Consider the following 27,114-nt stretch of genomic DNA (forward strand, 5'->3'; position numbering starts at 1 on the left):
TTCTCCAAATTCTGGCAGCATCTGCTATCAACCCTAAAGCCAACAGAGGCTCTAGTTGTGTTTCAAGATCTTATAAACACCAAATCATTCCTAAAATCTCCCCCTTGGGCTAGGAGAAGATCCAGTGATATCCCTTGATGTTTTGACCAAGAATGCATTTCTGTCAAGGGAGAATTACAAAAATAGCCCTCAAGGCTGATACATTAAGTTACTTTTCACAATAAAAATCCAGTTGATTGACCAACAATTGGAAGCTAGGATTCCAGCTACCAAATAGGAATTTGTAGCACATTTTATAGCTTGTTTCCTTATCTCCCAGCCTCTTCAATGAGACTGGGTATAGTAATCCTCCATGCCCCATTGTACCTCAGTGAGAGATCTTGAAACTACCATACTAAATCAACTGAAGTACAGGAAAGTGACCGAACCCTACCCTTTATAAAAAATATTGACTTCTTTCCTGATATTCCTTGGTATACATCTCCTACATTCTGAGTAATGAGTATACCCTATTAACTGAGTAATGAGTATACCCTATTAACTATATGCTGCTTTGCTGATGGACTGGCTGAAACTGGGAAATTCCTGACAGACAACCTGGCATGATTTATAGAGGATAGATCTACAATAGATCAATGCACCATTGATCTTGCAATTTTTTACAGAAAATATACACATGGACAGCTTCTCATTAATTACTTTGAATAATCTAAAATCACCTTTCAATTCTATCCCAAGACTTTGGTGGAAGTTTCCCTTTCATCTATCACCCAATGGATACTTTCAGTAATCAGGATGCTCTGTAAAAACATAATCACTCAAATAAGGTGTAACAAAGATGAGGGTTTTTTTTTTACTGCAGATACTATCATCTGCCAAGGTGTAAAACAATTTAGTTCCCCTACTGCTGCAACAACAATAAAAGTATTCACAGTAGGATATGTTATTCTTTCAGGCAGCTTTTCCCAAACTGGTTCCCTCCAGATGTACTTTGCTACTTTGGTTGTCCAAGAAAAGAAATGGCATATTAATAGAAAGTATAACCCAGAATGCTTAACCCATATACAATCAATTTGGGAAATACAACTTCAGCATGTATTTTTTTAAATAATTGTTTTATATAAAAGTGTATCAATGGGAAAAAGATTTATTATATGAGTCTTAGTAATAGTAATAAAGTGTGCACCTTTGCAGGCTAACCAGCCTCAGGTTGCGGTGCATTTTCTCTGGCTGTTTTTCACAAGATTAAGTTCTTCTATTAAGACAGTATTCTCCTCCATGCTGCATCGAGAGCCCAGGATGGGTTGACTCCTTCCTATGATGTCATAGCTGAGTCTGTACTAAGATATAAAAGCCAGCCCCCGGGAGAGACCCCAGCTTTTGACTCAGCTCCTTTCAGTCAGTAGCTGTGTCTCTGAAAGCGTTCTGTTAGATAGCAATCACCAACGATCTTCAGTACTTTTTTCCTCTCTTCAAGCAGCTCCGAGGAGAGGAGGTCTCTCTCCCTCCGTCCCTCCCTCCCTCCCTCCCTCCCTCCCTCCCTCTCTCTCTCTCTCCTGCAACGTTGGGAGCAGCTTTACAGAGCTCTGTGCAGGCAAGCTGGGCAGCATCTGCAGACCTCCCCCACGCCAGCAGTTTGGAGGGATCGTAAACACGATCGGCAAACTGATAAGAGCTCAACCCAGCTGATTGTGTAGCTGGTTGCTGTGTTTTTCCCTTGCTGACTTCGCTCGGGGCTCTGTATAGCCTAAGGAGCGATTCTTCAATTTTGGAGCCTGTTTTCCTGTAGTCAGTGGCCATCTTGGATTCAAGCCTTCCACCATGAGGTGAGCGGCCATTTTGTAAGCCCAGGGGCCATTTATACCCTAAGGGGCTTAATAGAAAAATTTCTAAACAGCTTCTTTCCAACGCAAGAGCCTTTATTTTACAAATGGAGCAAGATAAGGCTCTGGCAGAGCTTTCCCCACCAATGGAACAGTCTCTTAAGCCCAATAGGAGAAAAAGACGTAGGCAACGCACCCAATCAGTCCAGAGGGAGGTGGCTTCAAAAATCAAGGGTAAGGTTCTAGCCCCTAAGAAGGCAACTCAGGCTGAATTGAGGGCAGAGAAGTGCAGACATGCAGCTCTAGAGAGGCAGATCAACAGAACTATTCAACAGAAGGGAGTGCAACTACAGCATGTTTCAGGTGATACTCGTTGGCCCCAACCAAGCCCTCCCAGGGGAGGAGAAGTTATCTATGAGCCTTTCCATCCTCCATCCTGGTCTCCTGAGGCTCTTGCTGTACAGTCAGATCCTCAGGATTTAAGCAGATCTGGGCCTTATTTCCAACAGGCTTCTGTGCCCTATGCTCCTCCCCCTCCCTCCAGGCCATGAACCTCTCCTCAGTCTAGGCCTGAAGCCACCTTCACTTCCACATATCCAAGATGTAGTCTCATCAGCCATTAGGCAGGGATTGGCTGAAGGCTTCAAGCAAATTCTTCAACCTCTGGAAAGGGTTCAGGCCCTTCTCCCTTCTCAATCTATAAGTTCCTTGCCTCATCATCCTGATTTACACAGGCCTCAGGACCTCAGCGTCCATTCTTCTCTACCAGAATGGGAGGAGGTTGATGAGGAAGGAAGGCCTTCACCATCTGAACACAGTTACTCCTCTCATTCAGAGTGTGAAGAGGGTGAGATTTTTGACCAAAATCTTTCAGAGGAAGAGGCTTCTCGCCCAGAGCAGACATTCTCTGCATTGGTCTTCAAACCTACTCTCTTCAGACCATTACTCAGCAAGGCCTTGGTCACTGCCAAGCTGTTGCCAGAGGAAGTGGCTCCCGAGCCACAAGGAAATCCCTCTAGCCAAGGGGATTCACTCTTCTCCAAGCCTGTAGTGCGTGCAGAGGTTTTGCCTTCTCCCATTTTGTTCCTGGACATGGTTAAGGAACAGTGCGCTCCTCCTTTGGCAGGTCCTCGCCCATCTTCTCTAGATAAGCATTTCTACAATGTCAGCGCAGCTCTGGACAATGCCCTGGCAGTGCCTTCTATTGACATTCCAGTTCTGGCCTCGTTCTCATCTTCTGGCACTCCCACAGAGCCAGAAGATATCCTGAAACCGGATGATAAACATTCTGAACAGACCTTCAAGCGCAATCACTAGGCTGCTGCTTGGGCTGTTCGGGCTTCAACAGCAGCATCCTTCTTCACCAGGGCATCCATACGGTGGCTGCGCCAACTCCAGAATAGATTGCCTGCTTCTGACCTTCGGTCTCACCAAGATCTTAATAAGATTATTGCAGCGGCGGAATTCACTGCGGATGCCACTCTCAATTCCGTCAAATTTGCATCCAAGGCCATGGCATCTTCTGTAGCAGCAAGAAGACTTTTATGGCTCCGAAATTGGCAGGCAGAGTCATGCCAAAAATGGAAGCTGGCTTCAATTCCTTTTGCAGGTGATAAGCTTTTTGGCGATGCTCTGGAAACTTACCTCATCGAAACCAGAGATAAACGTAAAATTCTCTCTTCCTCTGGGAAGAAAGCCGACTATCGCCCTGCTCCTTATCACCCTCCTGCCTTTCAAGCGGAGACCTCATCTCGCTTCCCCCGCTCTCACAGGCCATACTCCCAACGCCAAGACCAACAGGCGGAAACATCTGGCAGGCAACAACCTTCTACTGGTAAACAGCCCTTTCGGGGGGAGGGGGGCATTCCTTCCGTCGCTCTAAGTAATCCCTCATTCTCCCCACCCATCGGAGGTCGCCTGGCCTTCTTTGCCTCCAAATGGGAGGAGTCAACGATGGACGCCTGGGTGCTCAGCACTATTAGGTCAGGGTTACAATTGGACTTCCTAACCCCACCCCCCCAATTTTTTTTGATCTGTCCTGTGTCTCGGGACATTTCCAGGCAAGCCCTCATGAATCAGGCCATTCAGCACCTTCTTGAAATCAGGGCTATTCAACCTGTTCCCCCGTCTCAACAGGGATGTGGGCTTTACTCTCGCCTTTTCATCGTTCCCAAAGCCTCAGGGGGGTGGCGAGCCATCCTTGATCTAAAATTTCTCAACCAATTTGTAAAATACAGGCAGTTTAAAATGCAGACTCTGCATTCTATTTTAGAGAGCGTTTCCTCTTCCATCCTTGCGACCCATTTGGATCTGTAAATTACCCTGTCATGTCTCCAGAGCCAAGGATTTTCCATCAACACCAAAAAGAGCCAGCTCTCTCCTACAACCAAATTGCAACACTTGGGAGCAGTCATCGATACCATGTCGTGCCCGGTTTTCCTGTCCCCAGCTCGTGGAAAGAGCCTTGCAGAGATCATCAGCCAGATCCAGCAACATCAAATTGTCCCCCTGTTGCTGCTGTCCAAACTTCTGGGGAAGATGGTTTCCTGTATTGGCATCGTCCCGTGGGCTCGGCTCCACTCCCAAGCCATCCAATGGTTCCTGCTTCCCTACCAACGAGCAGGAACCAGCCACTCATCCATCAAGGTCCCACTCCTGCCACAAATCCGGAGATCTCTCAATTGGTGGCATTCCCCATCTATCTGGAGGGGACTCCTGTTCAGGGACCCAGACAGGCTAGTGATAACCACCAATGCCAGCCTCCTGGGTTGGCGTTCCCATATGCAGGGCCAGATAGCTCAGGGTGTTTGGTCCAGATCGGAACAGACCCCTTCCCATAAATTGGCTAGAGCTCAGAGCCATTTTTCTGGCTCTCAAGCATTTCAGGCAATCAGTGACCGGCTCTCATGTTCTAGTCCTTATGGACAACATGGCCACAAAGGCTCATGTCAACTGGCAAGGGGGGACGAGGTCCAAAGCCCTCATGACAGAGGCTCTACGGCTGGGGTTATGGGCAGAGAAACACCTGTTATTGATCTCAGCGGACCACATCTCCGGGGTCAACAACTCCCAGGCTGACTGGCTCAGCAGGAGCCTAGTCAACCAGGCAGAATGGTCCATTCCTCCGTCTCTATTCAGGGATCTTTCCCTCAGATTCGGAACACCGGAGGTGGATCTTTTCTCCACTCTTCAAAATGCCCAAGTCACCAGATTCTTCACCAGGTTTCCTTGCCAGGGAGCGGAGGGGAACAATGCTCTTCAGTGCAGATGGCCCAAGGGTCTCCTGTACGCCTTTCCCCCGCTTCCCATCATTCCGGCAGTAATTTGGAAGATGTTGGAGGAATGTGCGGAGCTCCTCCTCCTGGCACCCTATTGGCCAAGGAGGACCTGGTTTGAGGACCTGGTCAACCTATCGGTGGCTTCTCCTTGGAGGATCCCTGCCCATCTAATCTCCCTTCACCAGGGGGCCCTCCTCCACCCAGAGCCCCAGTGGTTCAAGCTGACCATGTGGCACTTGAGCGGCAGCTGCTAGATCTTCCAGAAAGGGTCATCCTCACTATCCTGGCTTCTCGCAAACCTTCTCAGAGGTGCATCTATGATACCACCTGGAAGGCTTTTTCCCGATGGTACCTCAGGGAGGGAGCCCAGTTGGCAGAAGTTCTTAGCTTCCTTCAGCATGGGCTGGAGAAAGGTTTGGCCCCCCCAACACCTTATGCAGGCAGGTTGTGGCCCTCTCCTCAGTCCGTTCATGGGGTTCGCTTCCTTCCTTATCCCATCACACTTCAGTCAGGAGGTTTTTGAAAGGGGCTTCCAACCTGCACCCTCCGGTGGTTCACAGGTATCCTTCCTGGGACCTTCATTTGGTCCTTAATGCCCTTACAAAGCCTCCCTTTGAACCCTTTAGAACAGTGTCTTTCCATTTCAACTCTGAAGGTAGTGTTTCTTGTTGCCATCACTTCTGCCAGGAGGGTTTCCAAGCTTGCTGCTCTTTCCATCAGACAGGACCTTTGTTCCTTTCACGATGATAGGGTTGTTCCTCGTCTGGACCCCTCATTTATTCCTAAGGTTAACACCTGGTTTCACAGGTCCCAGGACATTGTTTTGCCTGACTTCTGTCCTCTCCCGCACCATGACTTAGAGCGGCAGTGGCACACACTAGACGTAAGAGGGGCTCTTAGAATATACATTAAGCGCACTTCCTCCTTCAGGAAGTCGGAAGCCTTGTTTGTTTCCTTTTTCCCTTCTCACTTGGGGCACAAGGCCTCTTCTCCTACTATTAACAGGTGGGTCAGGTCTTGCATTGAGCAGGCCTACAAAGCTGCAGCCTTCCAGTTCCCCGAGGTCTGATGGCGCACTCTACCAGAAGTGCGGCCACTTCTGCTGCCTGGGTGACCCAAGCATCCTTGGAGGAGATTTGTTATGCGGCCACGTGGACATCCCCGTCTCCTTTCATCAGACACTACCATCTGGATGCTTTTGCCTCAGCAACTGCAGCGTTTGGCAGATGGGTGCTTCAACCAGTGGTTCCACAGTCGGTGTGATGAGCCAGACAAGGACCCGCCCGTGGACGTGCAAGCTTTGGTATGTCCCATCCTGGGCTCTCAATGCAGCATGGAGGAGAATGGGCGTTGGTAGAAGTTACTATGAACGCCCTTTCTATCTATGCTGCGAGAGAGCCCAGCCCCTCCCTTGATTTGTCCAGAGAGGGTAAGACATATTTCTGTATTTATTTTGGGCTTTCAGAGACACCTTTCAGTCTGTCAAGTATCTTCGCCAAAGCTGGGGTCTCTCCGGGGGGCTGGCTTTTATATCCTAGTACAGACTCAGCTATGATGTCATAGGAAGGAGTCAACCCATCCTGGGCTCTCTCGCAGCATAGATAGAAAGGACGTTCACAGTAACTTCTACCAACGCCCATTCTACACCATCTCTTTGCTTCTTGAAATTTAGAATTGGCAAATGTAATGATCTGGCATCTGATTTAAATTTCACTTGCCAGTTTACATATGCTTGCAGAAATATTTCAAATGTGAAATGCCCAGATGGTGCTTCTGGAAAAAAAAATCTGTTTTACATCAATAATGCTTCTCTTTTACTACATTCCTCTTCATTGCACTACTTCCAAGCTTTAAAAAAACGTTATGCCATTAGGTAGCTGAAATCACTTTCATGACCTAAAAAGCTGTTTCGCAAACAAGTTGTTAAAAATGAATGCAATTTGTAAAACTGTGTGCTGTGTATACTGCAACACCATGCAGCAGGAATCTAGAACCCAAATGTATTTACCTATGCTGAGCTTCTAAATAGAGAATTCTACAGGGAGACAGGAAGGTGTTCCAGGACATCCTTTGCCCATTTCAGGCTGCATTGTCCACCTAATTCCTATCTTCAACATGAGACCCACTTTATTGTTGTTAATATACATATCTACATTCATACATATAAAGCAATGAAGAGGATCTCATGTTGAAGACTGTCATACATTAGTGTCAATAATTCAACAGCAAAAAACATGGAAGAAAATCCGAAAGTGAAATACAAACATAAACAATTTTCCAAACAAAATTAATAAAAACAAAAGAAAAAACAATTTGCAAATGTCTCTCTAAATACTTGAAATGGATTCTCAAGAAACCAACCCTTGAAACAACAAAGTCAAAACCAATGCAAAACAAAAGTAGTAATCTCATCTGTGAAAAATCTGCAGCAGTTATCTGCTTTTACCCATTTTTAGTTCATGTATTTGTAGTCTTTATTTGTTCTCTTTTCCCATCTGTCTCTTTTCTTCAAGTCCAAAAAAGGGGGGAGGGGGAGTAGTATTCTGATAATCCCTGACCCAGATTGAGATTTCAGTACAGCCTATGGAAGATCAAAGATTAAAAGTGAGCTAAACACTTCATCATTACTGCTGTAGAGAATAGGCCCCTCTGTCTCACCAACCTGCAGAGTAGTAGTGTTTTTCTGTGGCCGATCACACGTAATTACTATTTAACTACTACTAGATTTCCACCCATACCAAAATTTAAAGACCAAGTGTACTGGTGAACTGTCAGACTGTCCTGTTAACTAATCTAAAGCAATTCGTAATCTAAATTTTCTGGAGAGAGAGCTTTGAAAAAAATCAACCAAAACTTGCAGAGGCCCAATCAAGACGGGCTCCATAATGCATAGAACATGAAAAGACTAATCCAAAATATATGTACCCAAACTGGTTTTAAAAAACCATAGCAAATAGCAAAGAAACTAGGTTTCTGCATTCTAGATATTTTCTGTATCCCATGTCAACCTTTTGAAGAACAACTGGCAACTTAAACATAAATTAGTTCAGATCTGAACGGTACTTGAAACAAGTTATGATTATTGGTTGTGGTTAAGGCCCTTCTTATGACCTCTGAAATAGACCTGGATGTAAGTCAAATAACAATACAATGTAGGGTACTGAAAACTAGAAATCTAACTTTACAAAAAAAGGGCGGGGGTGGGACACAATTCATACTAGCATGAAAGAAATTATACTGATTTCAGCTCATACAGTGTGTTACTTTGTAATGAACAAAGGTTGAAAGCACACACTGAACTAAGACATAAGCCCTGGTGTATAAACTACAGTAACTGGATTAATACAACAGGGTAAACCAAGCATACTGTGCCATATATAATGTGTTTACAAAACCCAGTTTTAGTTACAGAATTACACAAATACTTATAAATTGATTTAGCTTTCCATCTTTCAGAGGTCAGTAAAATGCTATTGTGATAAGCAAAACCACAGTATGCTTTCTGATTGACATTCTGAAAATTGAGCATGTAAAATATTCATGTTGGGTGTCCCCAAAATTGGATTCCATGTTTAATCATCAAAGCAAAGGAGCCAGATGGATTATTCAGAGCTAGTAACCAGTTCAACTTTCCCTTGAAACAAATATTCAACTGTGAAAATGTTGGCCAACTTTCTAGTGATAGGAACACATTAAAGGCAGAACTTGAATCAATCAGCAAAGTTCATTTTCTCTTATTGAATTAAGTGTTACAGTTTTTGTGTTTGTGTTTCAATGTTGTCTTTACTGCAGCTATAATAAGAATACATATACACCAAACTTGTTAATGCATAAAGTCCCCAAAGTCAAATAGATGGGATGGGACTTCTTAAGAAGGCGGAAGCCAGAATTAAATTATGGCAACATTTACTCTTCCATCTAATAATGTTCATTTGAATTACAGCTGGACATCTCCACTGAACCTCTTACCTTCACAATCTGGCTTTGCCAATAATAAGTTCATGGAAAAGCCTCTCCCCTTTCGATTATTTCCCTTCCACATTTATAAAAATGTTCTTTTTGTATAAAGTTACTCTTCCTTGATAATGTAACTTGAGACTCTTCTACACCTAAAAAACTGTTGCACTGATTGCAGCTTCAGCATGCAATAATCTCTTAGAAATGCACTTTGTGCAAAGAATTTAAGCTTAAAGATTGGATTTCCTTTAACCTAACTAAATGATATGAAAAAATATAATACATTTACCAACAGCATGGATTTAATCTTCTTTCATAAGCATGATTTAAAATTGGTTGACATTTCAGTAGTTGCTAAAATAAATACGGCCATTAAGGAGGAATTCAAAACATAAATAAATAAACCTATAAAGATCATTGCTGAATCAACAACCTGGTTCCAATTGCCCAGGAGTTTCAGAGAACATAGCCATCTATAACAAACGATGATATCAAAATGACATGTGGATCATGACATCTCATTTGTGTCACTTGCATGATATTACTATGATACACACATCTGTATTTGCCCTTCACCTGGACACTTGTGCAAAAGACTGCAATATACAATCAGGATATTATGCAGTGATGAAATTCTCTAATGTTAGTTCTACCCTGTGCTGAAGAGACAGGGAAAACAAGCTACTTGTTTTTATTCTAGCTATCTCTACCTTACTTCAGTCCCATTAGCTCTAGAATACTTTACAGCTTCTGAAGGGAAATTAGGAAATAAACTGGCATATCTTCCATAAAGGATGCAATTCGATATTGGTATACATTATTGGTCATTTCACAACCACAACACAAATTGAAAAAAAAAATAAAACCTTGATGTTCTAGTCACTTGCAACCGATATGAGGATGTTTCTAAGAAGTCATTCGAGTATTTAACAATTCTTTAATTTAGTATTTTGAATTTTTAAAATTCAAATTATTGCTAATTTCTAATGTGATAAAATTTTGTTTGGCAAACTTAGCAGCACATAATAAGAAAACATAGTTTGGCACTTCATTCTACTGAAGACAATGAACCTGCAGCCTTTATAATACTTAGCTCTAAGTAGTCCTTCTATCCATGTAACACTGCAGCGTGACAACTCTATCTTATATCCAATTGCAATTTTGAGAACATTTAACTACAGAACTAAGGCATCTAAATCTGTTTGAATCTATTTCCCAGCAATTAAATTTAGTCCTTTGTATTCTATAAATAATGATTACAGAACAACTGTTATAGTATTTCTTTGATTAAAAAATAAGTATTCATTTGAACTCAGAAATTAAGTACTCCGACAATTTTCTAATGCAGAATAAAAATTCAACTGCTGAGGAAACCATAAAGCAAAACAGATGTTGTTGACATACTACTTCAATGCACTGTACCCTAACATTCAGCGGAATATAAACATTGTACCCAGTAAAATTTCTGCACACCTTCAAATCATTCTTAATAGAAAAAAATGTCTCAAATCTTTTAGAAAAGATTAAATGACTTTCCAGAAAATCTAGATAATTTTTACAATTTAAATCCCACAAAGTTTTTTTAGTGGCCCGGTACATATTGTAACACAATATTTCTTACCTCAGTCTCTCCCCATTTAGCATGTTATATAGTCCACACATCCCAAGGCAGAAGAGGATATGAAATACTTTTGTAACTTAAGAAAAACACTGGACTGTTTTCTTCCAACACTAATCAAAATCTGTGTAATTACCTCTACCCATGTGATAGCACCCTATATGTTAGCGGTGCTTATCAGCCAACCCCAAAGTACTCAATCTAACAAGAATCAAGCAATAAAATTTCTAACATAGGTATACAAACCCTGCTATACACAGCTTCCTTTACTCATGGAGAAACCCTACAAACTATAAAAAGAGTTGCATTTACAACAGCAGCCCACAACCTTTGAGAGATGTGTGAATGCTTCAATATAAAAGAATATTCCCAGTAATTTGTGATTGGTTGCACTAACTAGAATAGTTACATTTTGATGGTGTCAAAAATAACTTTCAAAAACATTATGCTCATGGCTTCTGCTGCAGGACTCTGGAATTTCCTCTAGTTCAGAGTTGAGAAATTTTTAAAATGAATACTTTTGACAATATTGGTAGCTGTGTGACTGTAGCTAAAAGCAGGCTTTAACTTCATGGCTTTGGACTAGTTATATAAAGTAATACTTCCATTCAACAAATCCTCAGTTCAATCATCCCATCAAAACAGATTTGCAAACCAAAGCAGGAATCTGCTTCGAAGTAGTAAATCAAAACAGGTGGCTTTGAATAGAATTTCAATGCACTTCCCAGGTCTAATGGATTGGGGGTTGGGTTGCTTGCTTCAGTTCTCTATTGTAACAGAAAATATCACTGCAACTTAACTTTAATATAAAAAATGAGAAAGATTGAGTGATGTGACAGGCTCTATGATACTAATGTGATTCACATTAGTACGATAGAGCTTGTCACATCATTAGAAAATGACTTATAACACAATTTTTAGGGTGACAAAGCAAACATTGGTTTGGGACGTATTCCCTTTTATAGCCTCAGCCTCTTTAATGTTGGCCTCCAACAAGTTTTAATACTTATGCTGGTCCTGTCCACACCAGAATGATGACAGCTGATCTGAATTTTAGCTTAACTCATTCCTCAGCATTGTTAATATGGGCTTAAGTTTGAACAGTTTGGTATACATTCTTCAGTCAAACCTTACTTTCAAATTCAGCATGACAGATTTAAATCCTCATCAGTGATTAATGGGTGCCAAGTCTTACAAATGTTGGGCTACATATTTACAACTTTTAATAGAAGTGGCGAGGTTTTAAATGTGACTTGTTACATCTATGACATTATATCTCAATTTATGAGCCCTCTTCTGTTGATTAATTACCAGATTACTGCAAACCATTTTATGAGTTCTGCCATTGATGAGGGGAGGCTTCACATGAAGAGACAAACTTCTCAACTAGTTATGCCAATCTTTTTGTTACCAAGACCAAAAGCTGTGTTACCCCATTAAGTCAAACTAAATCATTCTTCTAAGTTCTGCCCATATTACTTCAAGCTTAACCCATATGTCTAGACTAACCTGACACCTACCAAAACCAGTGAGGTTCTTTCCAGGAAAAGTTAAACATGCCACTTTTTTCATATCACAAAATAAATATCCCACTACCTGAGGCAGCAAGGGCAATTTGAAAGCTGCTGTGGTTGTCTTTTCTTGAAGCTTATTATCTCTCCTTAAAAGAGGTAAAGGGGAGATATTTCCAAAATATATTATGTAAAACCCTGGAAAATTTAGCTAAAGTTAGACAATGTTTCCATACAAACAATCTTTCAATCTTACCATTTCCATCCCATTCTGCCAAAAAATAATGTCGTTGCAAGTGTTTTGAAGCCTTCCAATCATAGGCTATGAACAAATCTTTGCAATCCTTCCAACCTAAGTAAGGTTGAAAAGGAATCATGTAAAGGGCCAGTTATCTGTCCATCTTCAGCAGAACAATTCTCTGAAAACAGAACATAACAAGACTGGGGAAAAAGCCAGCAAAAAACCCCTGAAGTTTCAGAATGGGCCAAATCAGATGAGGGGCTTTGAATTAAAAAGATTCGCAAAAATATCCCAAATGCATTCTTGGAGGAGAGGCAGTTGGGGAGTGGCTCAAGATTTTGACAGCTGCTCCATTCTAAGCCTCCTCTATTACTGCCTCCTCCCTTGCCATCCATTGAGTGCATGCAATCCTTACCAGCATATATAGTCATTGCTGGTAAAATTATCAGAAAAATTCCAGAAGCCATGTCCTACAAGCTTTCCCTACCTTGTTTCCAATCAGACCTTACTTTCAATTTCTGGCAAAAACAAAACACACCCATTGTGGACAATGGATTCACTTAACAATTGACACATTTGCTTTACAACTGCTGTGTTTGCTTAAATTATCCATTGCAAAAACAGTAATAAAATCAGGAGTGGTCCCATGATGGACTGATTCTGGAATTTCCAGTTCTTCACACAAAACCAGTAATAGAGAAATACATCATCTGAATATGCCATAGTTTCTGTTCAGATGGCATATGCTTCTGTTTAGTGGCAAAGCACATGTTTTGCATGAAACAATCTTATCTTTATGACCCAACATCTTTTGGTTGAGACTGAGAAAGATCCTTGTCTAAAACCTTGGAGATCTATTATCAGTAAACAAATGCTGTAGACAATATTTAGCTAGAGCAGCTCGATAGTCCTACTCCATATAAAAATACTTTCTAACATTTCCAATTTCCTGAAAGAAATTTACTCATTTTTTAATTCATTATTTTAAAAAGAAATATAGAAACAAGCAGATATACCTAGACATTTTCTCTGCCAAAGTCTGAAGTTACTTAAAATTACTATTATGATCATTTTAGACCATATTACTAGACTCAGAAGTATCACTAATTACCGCAGTATGGTCTGAAGTACCTATAATCCTATGCCTATTTATTCAAAAGTCAAATTCCACTGAGTTCAATGGGACTTACTTACCAAATAGTCATTTATTACTGGTCAAACGGAGATTTTTAGTGGATAACAACACACTTTGTGAATGCAGACACACAAATCCTGACTACATGCCAGTATGTGCAGCTTTTACATGTACTGACAATTACTTATTTTGGTCAATGACAAAACCAAGGAGGTTGCTTTATTTTGGCTCTCCAAAGGTTTGATTTGGACACAGAAGCAGCACCAGGCACTGGGGAAATCAGGAGATTTAGGCAGTTCAAATGAGTATAAAGATTTTATTGCAAACTTCAGCTCTCTACAAGAATCTGATCAACTAGTGTTCATGGGAAATGAATGGGAGATAAGAGAAGCATTCAAGGTGGGCTGGATTTAGATCTCTTATGGGTGCACAGAGACTTGTCACTTATGATCCGTTTAACTGCCTCCTCAGGCTCAGCCTAGTCATCTCCTACAAGATGATCATTCAATGTTACTCAAAAGTTTCTGAACCCTTTTGAATTTTCAATATTTCTTCATAAATATAACCTAAAATGTGATCTATTCTCCATATGTCCATATAAACCTAGATAGAGACCAATTAAATAAATGAGTCAGAAACACATGTTGGAAGGGGCCATTTTTATTCTCCCTTTATCCAGAGTTAATATTTTTGTTTTTATGTTATTTATTATTGCGGCTTTTGAGATTTTTATTGGTTTTATATTGACTGTTTTATTTATTATAGTATGACACCCAGAATTCCCTTTGGGAGAGATGGGAGGCTATATCAATTTGACCAATAAATAAATTCATTTATTTATTGAGAATGATCCAAAGCTACATATGTATTTGTGAGACAAATATACATATCTTTGCTTTCAGTAAATGTCCCCCATCTTTGGCAGTAATAACTGCAATTAAATGTTTCCAATAGCTGTGAATCAGTCTGGTACATCTCTTCGAGGAATTTGAGCCCATTTCTCCTTAAAACACAGCTTCACTGCAGAAATGCTGATGGGCTTCTTCATATGAACTACCTGCTTCAGGTCCTTCCATAACATTTCTATAGGATTAAGGTCAGGACTATTGCAAAACATTAACTGTATTCTGCTTTAACCATTCTTTAATCATCCAACTTGTGTGTTTTGAGTCACTGCCCTGTTACATGACCCACTTTCTCTTGAGCTTCAGTTCACAGACAGATATCTTGACATTCCCCTGTAGAATTTGCTGGTACAATTTAGAACACTTAGTTCTATCAATAATGGCAAGCCATCCTGCTCCAGAGGCAGCAAAGTCGCCCAAACCAAGATACAGCCAACACCACATCCTTGAATGCAGTGTCTGCTTTTTGCCAAATGTAATGCTTTTCATTCAAGCCATAAGTTCTATTTTGGTCTGATCTCTCTACAAAATATTCTTTCAGTAGTTTTCTGGCTTATCCATATGGTCTTTCACAAATTATAGATGGGCAGCAATGTTCTTTTTGGAGTAGTATTTTTTTCCTTGCAGTCCTGCCTTGCAAACTTTTGTTGTTCAGTATTTTGATGGTGATCTCATGAACACTGGCATTCACCTATGCAAGAGATGTTAGTTCCTTAGAAACTACCCTGAGATTCTTCAAGACCTTGCTCTTAGTGTGACCTTGGTTGGTCAATCATTTCTGGGGTGAATTACATTGGTGCTAAATTGCCACCAATTATATATGAACTCTGGCAGTGGACTAGTGAAAGCCAACCTCTTTGAAAATGGTTTCCAGCCTGGTGACCATCAACAACTGTTTTTTGGGAGGTCTTCAGAAATTTCCTTTGTTAAGCCATGATATACTTTCCAATCCCTGTCTTGTGAAGATTAGACTTTGATAGTGAATACTGAGAATTCTATTCTTTAAATAAGGCAGGTCCTGATGCATTCACACCTAATTATCATCTCACTGAAACACCTTACTCTAATTTTCCCTTCAAATGAACTGATAATCCTAGCAGTTCACATACTTTTGCCACAAATAAGTATATAGCTTTGGGTAGTTCTTTTTTTAAGAACTATTTTTTTTAAGAATTAATGGATATAATTCATTAATTTAATCAGGTTCTCTTTATCTCTTATCCTATCTCTTTTAGGCCATGTCATTTTAGGTCCTATTTATAGCATTTAGCACTTAGACTTATATACCGCTCTACAGTGCTTTACAGCCCCCTCTAAGTGGTTTACACAGTCATCTTACTAGCCCCAACAATCTGAGTATTTATTTTACCGACCTTGGAAGGATGAAAGGATGAGTCAACCTTGAGCCCCTCAAAACAGAGATATTGGCGAGAAAAATATTTCAAGGAATTGCTGTAAACTATTTGCAAAGCATGCCTCTGGCTCCAAGCAACAGGTTGCTGGCACAATCATATTGCTTTTGAAGTGTACAAGAGCAAATAGCTTACTTTCTTGCTATCTGTCTCTGGAATCTCTCTACTCTGCAAAGGAGAAAAAAAGAAAAGAAACAGGCCAGCACAGGACAATACCTGCTGACTAAAATGGCAATTGCATGACTGAAGAACTCTGTGAAAGTCATAAAGTTATTTTTTCAGCACTGCTATAACTTTGAATGGTCACTGAATAAATACTACTATAAATAATACTAAGGACAACCTGCACAAAATTATATTATCTTAAGGAAAACTGTTCTAAAAAACTAAATACATTTGATATGTTGCAAAAAATGTGAAATTTACCTCAAAATTCATAAAAAATAGAATTGTTTCTAAAAAATACTCTGAGAAACTAAAACTAATATGTGCAGAAATTGAAAAATTTAGGGAAAAAAAATCAAACTTGACATATTTATAAAAATAAATCTGAGAATAACTGAATCTGAGAATCTGAAAATTTGCTTATCTATATCATCTATATGATTTCTTTGCTGCCTAATGGTTTATCCGATCAGAATTCAGATAAATATTAATTGATAAGATAGAAAACATCACAAATAGCATTACAAAGAAAGCCACGATTTCAAGTACCCTTGTTATTCAAAGCATAATATAAATACTACACAGATCACAATTAATTTCAGTCATTTTCTAACAATAAATTCCATTAATTCCTGACACTAGTAAAATACAAGCAGAGGTTGTATTATTTTGTATAATGCATTATTTTGTATAATGCATTATTTTGTATAAAATATGATTGATTGGCCTCATACTGTCTTCTCCTACTCTTTTTAGAGGAATTCACATCTTAAAAACAAAAAAACCACATCAAGAAGCCCTCTAAACATTAGTGAGTAAACCCTTTAGTTACATGAAGATTTACTTTCAATTCTTTCTTAATAAATTCCAGTACTGTATGATATGTGTGCCCAAACAACACTTCTGTTAAGACAAGTGAAGCAACTTGTCTATGTATGCACATACATAAGCAAACAACTAAGGACATACATCAAAATAGTCATGCAAAACTACCACTGCTTTAACATTTCGAAGAGAGATAGTTTAATTTGTGAAACATTAGAATGCTATATACTATAATATGCTAATATTAAAACAACACTATTTATAAGCAGTGCAGTTAAACACCTTTACTGCAACAATGCTATCCATGCCATTGTATGGAAATAGAAATGAGACTTACCCATATGGGCCTAGCTACTCCTCCTATTACCAGACTGCCCACATCCCTTCTGATGAGCACTAGAAATAGCATGGTGCAATGAAGCACAATGGACACTGGCCACCACCTCCCCTCCCAAATTCTGGCCTTTATAAGTTACTCCTATGTTATGAGATCCTGTAGTAGAATTTCATCCTGTCATTGTGCAATACTAAAGTACCTAAACCCAACTTTATTGTAAATGCCAACACCAGTATCAATTTTCCAAAAATTTCTCAGAAAGTGAATCAGGATTTCCCAAGCAATATAACATTTCTCACGCTGCATTAGGTAGAGCCTTATATCAAAATTCCAATACAAAGGCAATATATATGCCAGTTACTTGGATAAGTTCACTGCAAAGTGGCTTTCCAGATGTTACTGAAGTCGAGCTCTCATCTTGGCTATATAGTCAACACTGAGAGTTAATGGAACTATAATCCAATAATATCCACCAAAGGCACATGCATTGATCATTCTTGTTCTATGTTATCAGGAAAACTGTATCAAAATGGTTCCATTTCCAGTACAGTGATGGTGTTCAGAGATGGTGCTCCAAAGATAAGTGATAGTTTTTAGTTTTGGAGGAGTTCAACCTGTCTCGGGACAAAATCTGAGGTAGCTCAGGAATTCATGGCCATTTTAACAGCCATGGACCCAATCTAGATTACTGAAGACCCAACACACACTGGATTTTTTTTTTTGTCAGGATAGTTGCAGTGTGATCTGAATTTGGAGATTACCATCACCTGTCTATCATGGTCAGATCACTTTATGATTTCCTTGGAATGCTCTGGTGCTACTCCCTGTCACAGGAAGGCAGGACATATTTGATAAGCCACGGTGGCGCAGTGGCTAGAGTGTAGTACAAGCAGTTCAAATCTCACCAGGCTCAAGGTTATCTCAGCCTTCCATCCTTCCAAGGTGGGTAAAATGAGGACCCAAATTGCTGGGGGCAATATGCTGACTCTATAAACAGCTTAGAGAGGGCTGTAAGCACTGTGAAGCAATATATAAGTCTAAGTGCTGTTGCTATTGGTCCATCACAGGCAACTGATGGACTCTCCTGGGTTTCAGAGAGAACTGGAAGTTTAGTGCATGCTCCAATTTAGGCATCACCTGGAATGAGAGAACACATCTATGCACTCTATCTCCCCTTATAGTTGCCAGGATTCCCTTGGGTTTTTAAGTAATTGAGGGAAGTGAAATGAGATAAGAATGGAGATCAAAAAGGAATGAACCCAACTGACCAGGAGCTATAGCCACTATTTAAAGTGATACCTCCAATTGGTAATGGGCAACGGGTAAATGTCAATATTTCTCTACTCTTATGGCTTATAGAGAAAGCTATTAAGCAGCCCTGTTTAAAGTGATATGGTCCCCTGTAGAAAATGTTGAGATGGAGGTTCAGCTGCAGGCATATGTTAACTGCTGAATAAAATCACTCAGACTCACTACCAACTGAACTCTGGCTATGAAGCAGGTCCCATAAAGGCCCACATACAGTTGATTATCTGGGATGGCTTATGTAATACAAATATTTCAATAATATTTAAGAGACAAGGCTATGAAATCAACATATTACATTTTTTTCTCTACTTGATGCCATCTATTAAAAGGATGGTTTTAAAAAGTTGACTATCAGAACCCAGCATGTACTGTAAAAACATTCAGAAATGAGAAACATTCAAGTGGCTATAACTTAGTTCATAAATATTTGGGGACCTAGGGCAGGTGCACCTGCATACTTTTATATTCATACGCTGCCACATGGCACAGGAATTCCTAATTTATTTAAAAACAATTTATTTAAAATTGATACGGTCTTATTATAGTTCTTTTAAGAAGAGCCAATGAGCTAAGCCTAAGTTAGCTCAGTTTTAAATTCCCACTCAACCAGGGAGCTCACTTTGGATGGCCCCTGTGCCAGCCAAACTCTAGAATTACTAAGCAAAAGTGACAGAGAGTTTAGATGGCTAGTTTTGATCTCCTTGCAGGAAAAATGGGAAGTAAGTATCTGAAGTTTAAAAATACACTTTGGGATTTCTTATGCCCAGACTGCAATTGGTTCTCCTTATAAATAAAACCTAAAATTAAGAGAGAGAGAGGAAAGATTGTGTTCAAAGGGCCTTGATAAAAAATTAATTTCAGTTGCCTTTTGTATTCTGGATATGTAACCCTATTTAAAGAACAGAGGTTTTTAGAGTTACAAACTGCCTTCTAAAATGAGGAAAAAGCTTATGCTCTTGAAAAAAAAATAAAGAGGTTGGTAAATGGGAAAAAAGCTTTCACTGAAACAAATAGTGAGTTTTCACTGTTCTCAATCACCACAGATAGTACTGGATAGACAAATATGGTATAGGTATAGTAAGTCCTCCTGATATGATCACAACTGAGCCCAGAATCTTGGTCATTAAGTGAAGGAGTGGTTAAGCAAGATACCATGTAATCACTCTGCAAACCCAGCTCAACAACTGTGAACCAGCTCTCACAGATGTGATTGTTAAGCAATCGTGCAGATTGTTAAGAGGACTACTAGGGAGACAGCCGGTTACCCAGGCATGGCAGGGTGGGGATCAGTCCCAAGAATGCTGTTGTTTGGTAATCTTTTTGCCAGATTTAAAGTCTACTTCTCTAATGTTTCAAGGGATTTCCCCTCTAGAGGAACACAAACATCAGCACTCTGAGCTAGCATTTTGCCCTCCCTTCTGCAGCCTTTCTGAGTATTCTGGATGGGTGACGAAAATGCTAGCAAATGCAAGGATTTGGAGTCTTTCAGAACACTGCCCTTAGCTAGAGTTTTAGCCCACGAAGGGGAGGAGAAAATGCTAGTGAATGTCAATATTCTGAAGGGCTCAGAATGCTGGTGTTCACTAGTATTTTTGCCAATTTGAGGTCCATTCTTCAGTGTGTGGGAGAATTTCAGACACCTCATACCCAACATCCCCTCCATTTGTAATTTTCTCTGGCAGCTTCCCATTGACTTTTTGGGGAAGTCAAGAGTGAAGATGGCAAATGGAAATAACACAATCACAGGCCACTTGGCAGCAGTTATAAATGTGAGCACCCAAAATGTGTTTCTGTGATAGCATGACTTTTTATGATGACCAGAAGTTCTTTGAGTCATAAATCACTCATTCTATCTGTAACGGTGAACAGCTGTTAAACAACTGGTTGAATCAAGAACTACCTATACAACAATTTCCCATTATCCTGCAACTCAAAGTGGAAACATCCAACTGCAACCTACATTATTTTGTGCAATTATCTTAAATTATACATCAATATTTAAAGAACTATTGATAATATGTTTAAAATCAAACCATCCTGACCAAACTGAATGTACACAATTTGCATCAACTTTTCCAACAAGTAAAACACTTATTAATAAAAATAAATTGGTGTATAATTGCAGGGGTAGCATGCGTATCTGCATCACAAGAAGCAGCATACATTGGGAACCTATCTAGCATCAATTGCCTTTACACGAATTTTAATTTGAAAGAGAAGTAAATGAGATAAAAGACTTTGTGAGGCTAACTTAGGGTTAAAATTCTAATGGAGCTAACATTGCACACAATATCTCAACCACAAATTAATGGGGAAAAAATAAATATTCTTATGAAACTCTAAAAAATATTGCAGATAATTCTATAACAGCTTCTCTCTTTTAGAGTAGATTGACCCCTGAAGCAAGGCTGGCCTCCACCCTTATGGCCTTCCAGATCCAGGTAAATCTTCCTCTTCTCGAACACCTTCAGAGATTATTATAAGGATGCCAAATAAATGCCAAAAAAATTTTTAACTCATTAATTGTAGGGGAAATAAATTTTGGGTTTTATTGTTAAAATTAATTATAATATTGATTTTTGTACAGTATTCTATTTTGCAAGTTCTGTGGAAGTCCTTTAGGATTCAGGCAATGAATAAAGTTCACAAGTAATAGATAACAGATAATCAGAGTTGGAAGGGACCTTGTAGGTCATCTAGTCCAACCCCTCACCCAAGCGGGAGACCCTACACCATTTCTGACAAATGGCAATCTAATCTCTTCTTGAAAATGTCAAGTGATGGCACTCCCACAACTTCCAAGGACAAGCTGTTCCATTGGTTGATTGTTCTCACTGTCAGAAAGTTTCTCCGTATTTCCAGGTTAAATCTCTCCTTGTTCAGTTTCCATCCATTATTCCTTGTCTGGCCTACAGGTGCTTTAGAAAATACCTTGACACCTTCCTCCCTGTGGCAGCCCCTCAAATAGTGGAAGACTGCTACCCAGTTCCTGTAACCGTTCTTCATGTTTTACCTGCAGTTCCCTAATCATCCTGGTTGCTCTTCTCTGTACTTTTTCTAGATTCTCAAGTAAATAAATATCCAGCAATTAATACATTTGAAAACTAATATGCAGTTTAATTCCATAGTATTTTACTTTCAGCAAGAAAATATATTGCTGCAACAACATTCTACGGAGAATAATTCAACAGGCATTGAAATGTGGGAAATGATATATACAGAGGACTACGTCCCACTCTCTAAGAATGTCAGATTGAGATTACAGCCACCTCTAGAAGGCTCAGCAACCCCAGTGTGATGAAAAGCCCAATACACCCCCATCAGTGATGCAAAGCCGTGATACCCCAGGAAGACCCAGCTGAGTCCCAGTTCAGTCATTCTCAACATCATGCACTCCTACTGCGAGTACATCTTCTGCATCTTCTTGCTGTCATTGCTAATGAGGTCTGTCTGTCTTGGCCCTTTGTGAGGCAGATGCTGACTATGTGGGCTATTTTCTCCAGGTCCCGCAAAGAAGCCCCATGCAGCCAGCAACTGCCTGTGTGTGATGACCTGTAGTCTCTCAAAATAACCGAAAACCCAAAACATACATTAAAGTCCGGTATTGCCTTCAACTTAACTTCACTGTTTTATTAGGCACAGTTTAAAGTCACAAAAGTAAATAATGAGGCAAAAGGAAACCAAAACAAACCGCATTGACGACAGTTCTGAAGCAAGCCAAGATAATTAATCATACATTCCAGGAAGATAATGGGGAGAGTCCATGGGATTAGAATGCCAACAAAGATAAACCTCTTTCAAAGGAAACACTAAACTTTGACTCCAGCAATTCTGACTACACAGTTACAAACTTATATATACAGCTCCTAGTTGCAAGCCATGAGGAGGATCATGGTAATCTCCTCCTGAGCAGACCCCGCTTTTCCCTGGTCCTCTCCTCTCTGCATGCCTTAGGATGGATCCTCTTCTGATTGCTCAGCCAGCCTCTGCCCTTCCCCAGCTTCCTCCACCACCTCTGGAGCCATACTCCCACTCCCTGTTGGCTGTTCCTCCTCTTCCTCAGAGTCAGACTCCACCAGGGGCATGACACTATCCCCACCCGCAGGGCTCCCTCCTCCAAGACCAGGCGGACGAAGACATTGTAGAAACCAAGCGTGAAAGTCCTGGACCAAACGAGGAGCATGAACATCAGTGGCATCGACTCAGGTGAAGTCCTTTGGTCCATAACCCTTCCATGCCACCAAATACTGAAAGCGGCCCGCAACTGGCGTGAATCTCAGATGCTATCCACTTCATACTCCTCCTCGGCACCGGCAGCACTTCCACCCAATTGTCTTGTTGAGTATTACTGAAACAGCGAAGGTACCGCCCCAAAATAGCATTCACTTTCTCTGTCCCCCCCCCCCCGGGGTGATAAGCAGATGACAGACACGCCTGAACCTGCAGTTTCGCGAGTAGGGTCTGCCAGAAGCGTGCCATAAATTGTACCCCCCAATCTGATATCATGTGGTCTGGTAACCCACGCAACTGGAAAACATGGGAGATAAACAAATGAGCCGTTATCTTGGCCGATAGAAGACCCACACATGGAATAAAGTGGTCCATTTTAGTCAACATATCCACCACCATCAAAATGGTTGTAGCACCATTCGATGGTGGTAATTCAATGATGAAATCCAATGAAACTGCCCCCCACAGTCATTCTGGCATGGGCAAGGACTGCAAGAGACCAGGGGATGCACTAGGAGCATACTTGGCTTGGCGACAGATCACAAAGCACACCACATATCCCGACACATCATGTTTAAGTCTCGGCCAACAAAATGTCCTAGAGATGAGATGCAGTGTTTCGAACACCCCAAAGTGTCCCGCCGCCGGACTATCATGACATTGACGTAAGATAAGGCCATGAAGAGGACCTCCAGGCACGTAAATGCGATCACGAACCGCAACAGGTCCCCAATATATGCCCAAGGAGTATCATCTCCCATTCTCATCCAATTCTTGACATCGAGCTGCCACAAATGGGTCCTGCCGCTGCGCCTCCTGAATCCTCACTCAGAGGTCCACAGGTTCCTCAGTGGCCCCAAACCGCTCCAAGGAATCACCATTCGGGGCAAGATTTTATCCTCCCTTCGGGTATACTCGGGCTTCCAAGGCAGGGTGACAGCACGTTGATTCCCTCCACCCGGAACATAGGTCACCCGGATATCAAATCGAGCAAAGAATAAGGACCATTTCACCTGATGCTGGTTCAATGTCTGAGCTGTACGTAGGTGTTCCAAATTGCGATGATCCGTCTGACCCTCGATTTGGTGACAAGCCCCTTCCAGGTGGTGCTGCCATGTCTCAAAAGCAACCTTAACCACCAATAACTCCTTGGCCCAAATCGTATACTTGTGCTCTGGAGGCGACAACTTCTGGGAATAATAAGCGCACAGGAACAAGGTGTCTGCGGGAGCATAGGCCTGGAGGAGCACCGCACCAACAGCCACATCAGAAGTATCTGTTTGCACCACAAATGGCTGACCTGATCAGGGTGTTTGAGGATAGGCTTGGAAGCAAACGCGACTTTCAACACCTTGAAAGCTGCCTGCTCCTCAGCACCCCAATGGAATTTCTCCCCCTTCTTGAGCAGATTAGAAAGGGGAGCAGTCAAGGCAGCAAAGTGGGGAATTAACGTGCGGCAATAGTTCGCAAACCCCAACAGTTGTTGCACATCCTTAACCCACTGTGGAGGTTCCCATGCCTGCAACGATTGTATTTTTTCCGGGTCCATTTCCACCCCGGCAGGTGAAATACGATGTCCCAAGAAGTCATTCATGATTTGTGCAAACTGACACTTCTCACGCTTCGCAAACAGGTGGTTATCACGCAAATGTTGCAACACCAGCCGCATATGTTGCCCGTGTTCCTGCAGGGAGTCTGAGTAAATCAAAATGTCATCTAAATAAATGACTACGAATTGATCCAACAAATCATGGAAAACATCGTGCATGAAATGCATGAACACAGCTGGGGCATTGGTTAATCCAAAAGGCATCACGGTATACTCAAAATGCCCATACCTCGTCCATGAGTGAGCCACACCCCTGCTTCAACTCTCTCAAACATCTGTTTGCTGTTTGGCTTCGAACAGGGTCCTCAAACATGGCCTGAAACTGATGGCAAAACTCAGCGTAGTTGTCCAACACTTGGTTGGGCTGGGTCAACAAAGGCATTGCCCAACGTGCTGCAGAGCCTGACAACAAACTAATCAAAAACCCCACCTTATCCCGGTCAGTGGGAAAGTCCTCAGGCTGAAGGCTCATGTAAAGCTTGCACTGCCTAAAAAATGCTGGAAATTGGGCCAGCGAACCATCAAATTTATCTGATACTGCCACTGGGTATTTTCGGCGTGGCTGGGCAGCTTGCATTTGTGCCACCTGTGCAGTCAAAAGAGCCACTCGCTGGCTTAATTGAGCAATCTCTGCTCTGAGCTGAATCATGGTCACCCCACAAAAAGCAAAAATAAGCTGAAGGGGTGGAGGGAGTCAAAATGTGATAACCCATAGTCTCTCAAAATAACCGAAAACCCAAAACATACATTAAAGTCCGGTATTGCCTTCAACTTAACTTCACTGTTTTATTAGGCACAGTTTAAAGTCACAAAAGTAAATAATGAGGCAAAAGGAAACCAAAACAAACCGCATTGACGACAGTTCTGAAGCAAGCCAAGATAATTAATCATACATTCCAGGAAGATAATGGGGAGAGTCCATGGGATTAGAATGCCAACAAAGATAAACCTCTTTCAAAGGAAACACTAAACTTTGACTCCAGCAATTCTGACTACACAGTTACAAACTTATATACATAGCGCTCCCAGCTGCAAGTCACGAGGAGGATCATGGTAATCTCCTCCTGAGCAGACCTCGCTTTTCCCTGATCCTCTCCTCTCTGCGTGCCCTAGGATGGATAGGGGATGGGCCTGGATCCTCTTCTGATTGCTCAGCCGGCCTCTGCCTTTCCCCAGACTCCTCCACCACCTCTGGAGCCACACTCCCACTCCCTGTTGGCTGTTCCTCCTCTTCCTCAGAGTCAGTTTCCACCAGGGGCATGACACTGTGAAGAATCAGGTGGTCAGGTTGGTCAGCAGTGGGAGCATGAAGACAGTGAAGGACAGCTGGGATGGCAGGGGCTGTGGAACTCAGGGAGTCAAAACGCATAGATGGAGAGAAAGTAGGAGGGTGGGGGAGCTGAAGCACCCCTGCAATCATAAGTTCAGGCAAGCTGCCAAGCACCCAAATTTTGATCACGTGGACTTTGAAATGGTCATACTTCAAGGATTAGTTGTAAGTCCCTTCGTTCAGTGATTGTAACAAATGATCTTAAGTCAAGGACTTCCTTTAATTCTTTTGTGTCAGCTGTCATTTTTCTTCTAATGCTGTTTAACAAATAAACAATAATGCAACAATCAAAACTGTTAATATACACAACTGCTTCACAAATGAATTACCCCAAAATAAATTTTAAACAAATTTAAGAAATGTATCTGCTTTAGCATTACAAGTATCAACCTTTAAGCTGCACAACATAAAATTTCACACCTAAAAAGATTAATATCACAATCGCACCAGTAGTCGGATTCAAAAAAATTTGCTACCAGTTCTGTAGGTGTGGCTTGGTAGGCGTGGCAGGGAAAGGATACAGTAAAATTTCCATTTCCACCCCACTCCTAGGGGAAGGTTACCACTGGTTCTCTGAACTACTCAACATTTCCACTACCGGTTCTCCAGAACTGGTCAGAACCTGCCGAATACCACCTCTGAATCACACCCTTGCAAAGCAGATGTATATTTAAACTAAAGGAGAAATTAGCTATTTTCAGAATACCCTTTTGTGTGTGTGTGTGTGTAAAAACAAGAATCTCTTTTTTAAAAAGCCGTGATGGCAGTTGAGTGGTAAAAAATAGAATGATAAAACCATTCAGCTTTTGACTTGGGTAATATATTTAATGATTTGCACTTGTTACTTGTAGTTGGAAAAAAAGCATTTATTTTTAGTGAGCCCACACAGATACCTGTGAAAGGGATGAAAATAGCAAAAATGAGTATGATGTGTAAAAATATTGCCTGGAGTAGAAAGCCAAAATTAGTCAGAACAAGACTGCTGAGTTTCTAGTTCTTTTGTTTTCATTACAGACACTGAAGCTTCATCCTCCTTTAAGGCTGAGATATAAAATAGTCCACGTATTGTTCCACTTCATAAAATGCTTAATTTTAATTGAAGTTTAAGTGTGCTTTCCTTCTCACCACATACAACGGAAGTAACAGACAATAATAGGGATATTATACACTCCTGTGAAGCTTAATTCTCTTATGTAGCTTAAATGACCCTTCTGAAGATGAAAAGCCCCAGTTTTGCATACATTCTAGGACTTATTTAATAAACTCAGACAAATTCTGAATAAATTCATTTAGATTGCTTAGCATCTTTCAAAAGGTATTTCTTGGGTTAGATCAATTTAGGAATATTTCATGAAAAACAGCAACCTGAAAGAACCAGAATTTATCAAGTATTGATTATCTTAGCTGTAAAGTACAGTCATCACTGAGAT

General features: G+C 40.9%; 1 protein-coding gene and 1 long non-coding RNA gene across 4 annotated transcripts in view; one reads left to right on the plus strand and one right to left on the minus strand.

Moving 5' to 3' along the window:
* FOXN3 (forkhead box N3) overlaps positions 1 to 27,114 on the minus strand; it is a 107,409-nt gene that overhangs the window by 47,294 nt on the left and 33,001 nt on the right. The window lies entirely within an intron of this gene.
* LOC148128251 (uncharacterized) overlaps positions 1 to 27,114 on the plus strand; it is a 44,317-nt gene that overhangs the window by 14,985 nt on the left and 2,218 nt on the right. For 2 of the 3 annotated variants that reach the window (XR_015741119.1, XR_015741121.1), the window contains one exon: positions 20,900 to 20,956. This is a non-coding gene — a long non-coding RNA (uncharacterized LOC148128251). The remainder of the gene's footprint in view (positions 1 to 20,899; positions 20,957 to 27,114) is intronic. The other variant, XR_015741120.1, reaches the window with a different exon arrangement.

This window comes from Pseudonaja textilis, chromosome 1 (assembly GCF_049901715.1).
Source record: "Pseudonaja textilis isolate UNSWEBS1 chromosome 1, rPseTex1.2, whole genome shotgun sequence".
Classification (NCBI taxonomy): Eukaryota; Metazoa; Chordata; class Lepidosauria; order Squamata; family Elapidae; genus Pseudonaja; species Pseudonaja textilis.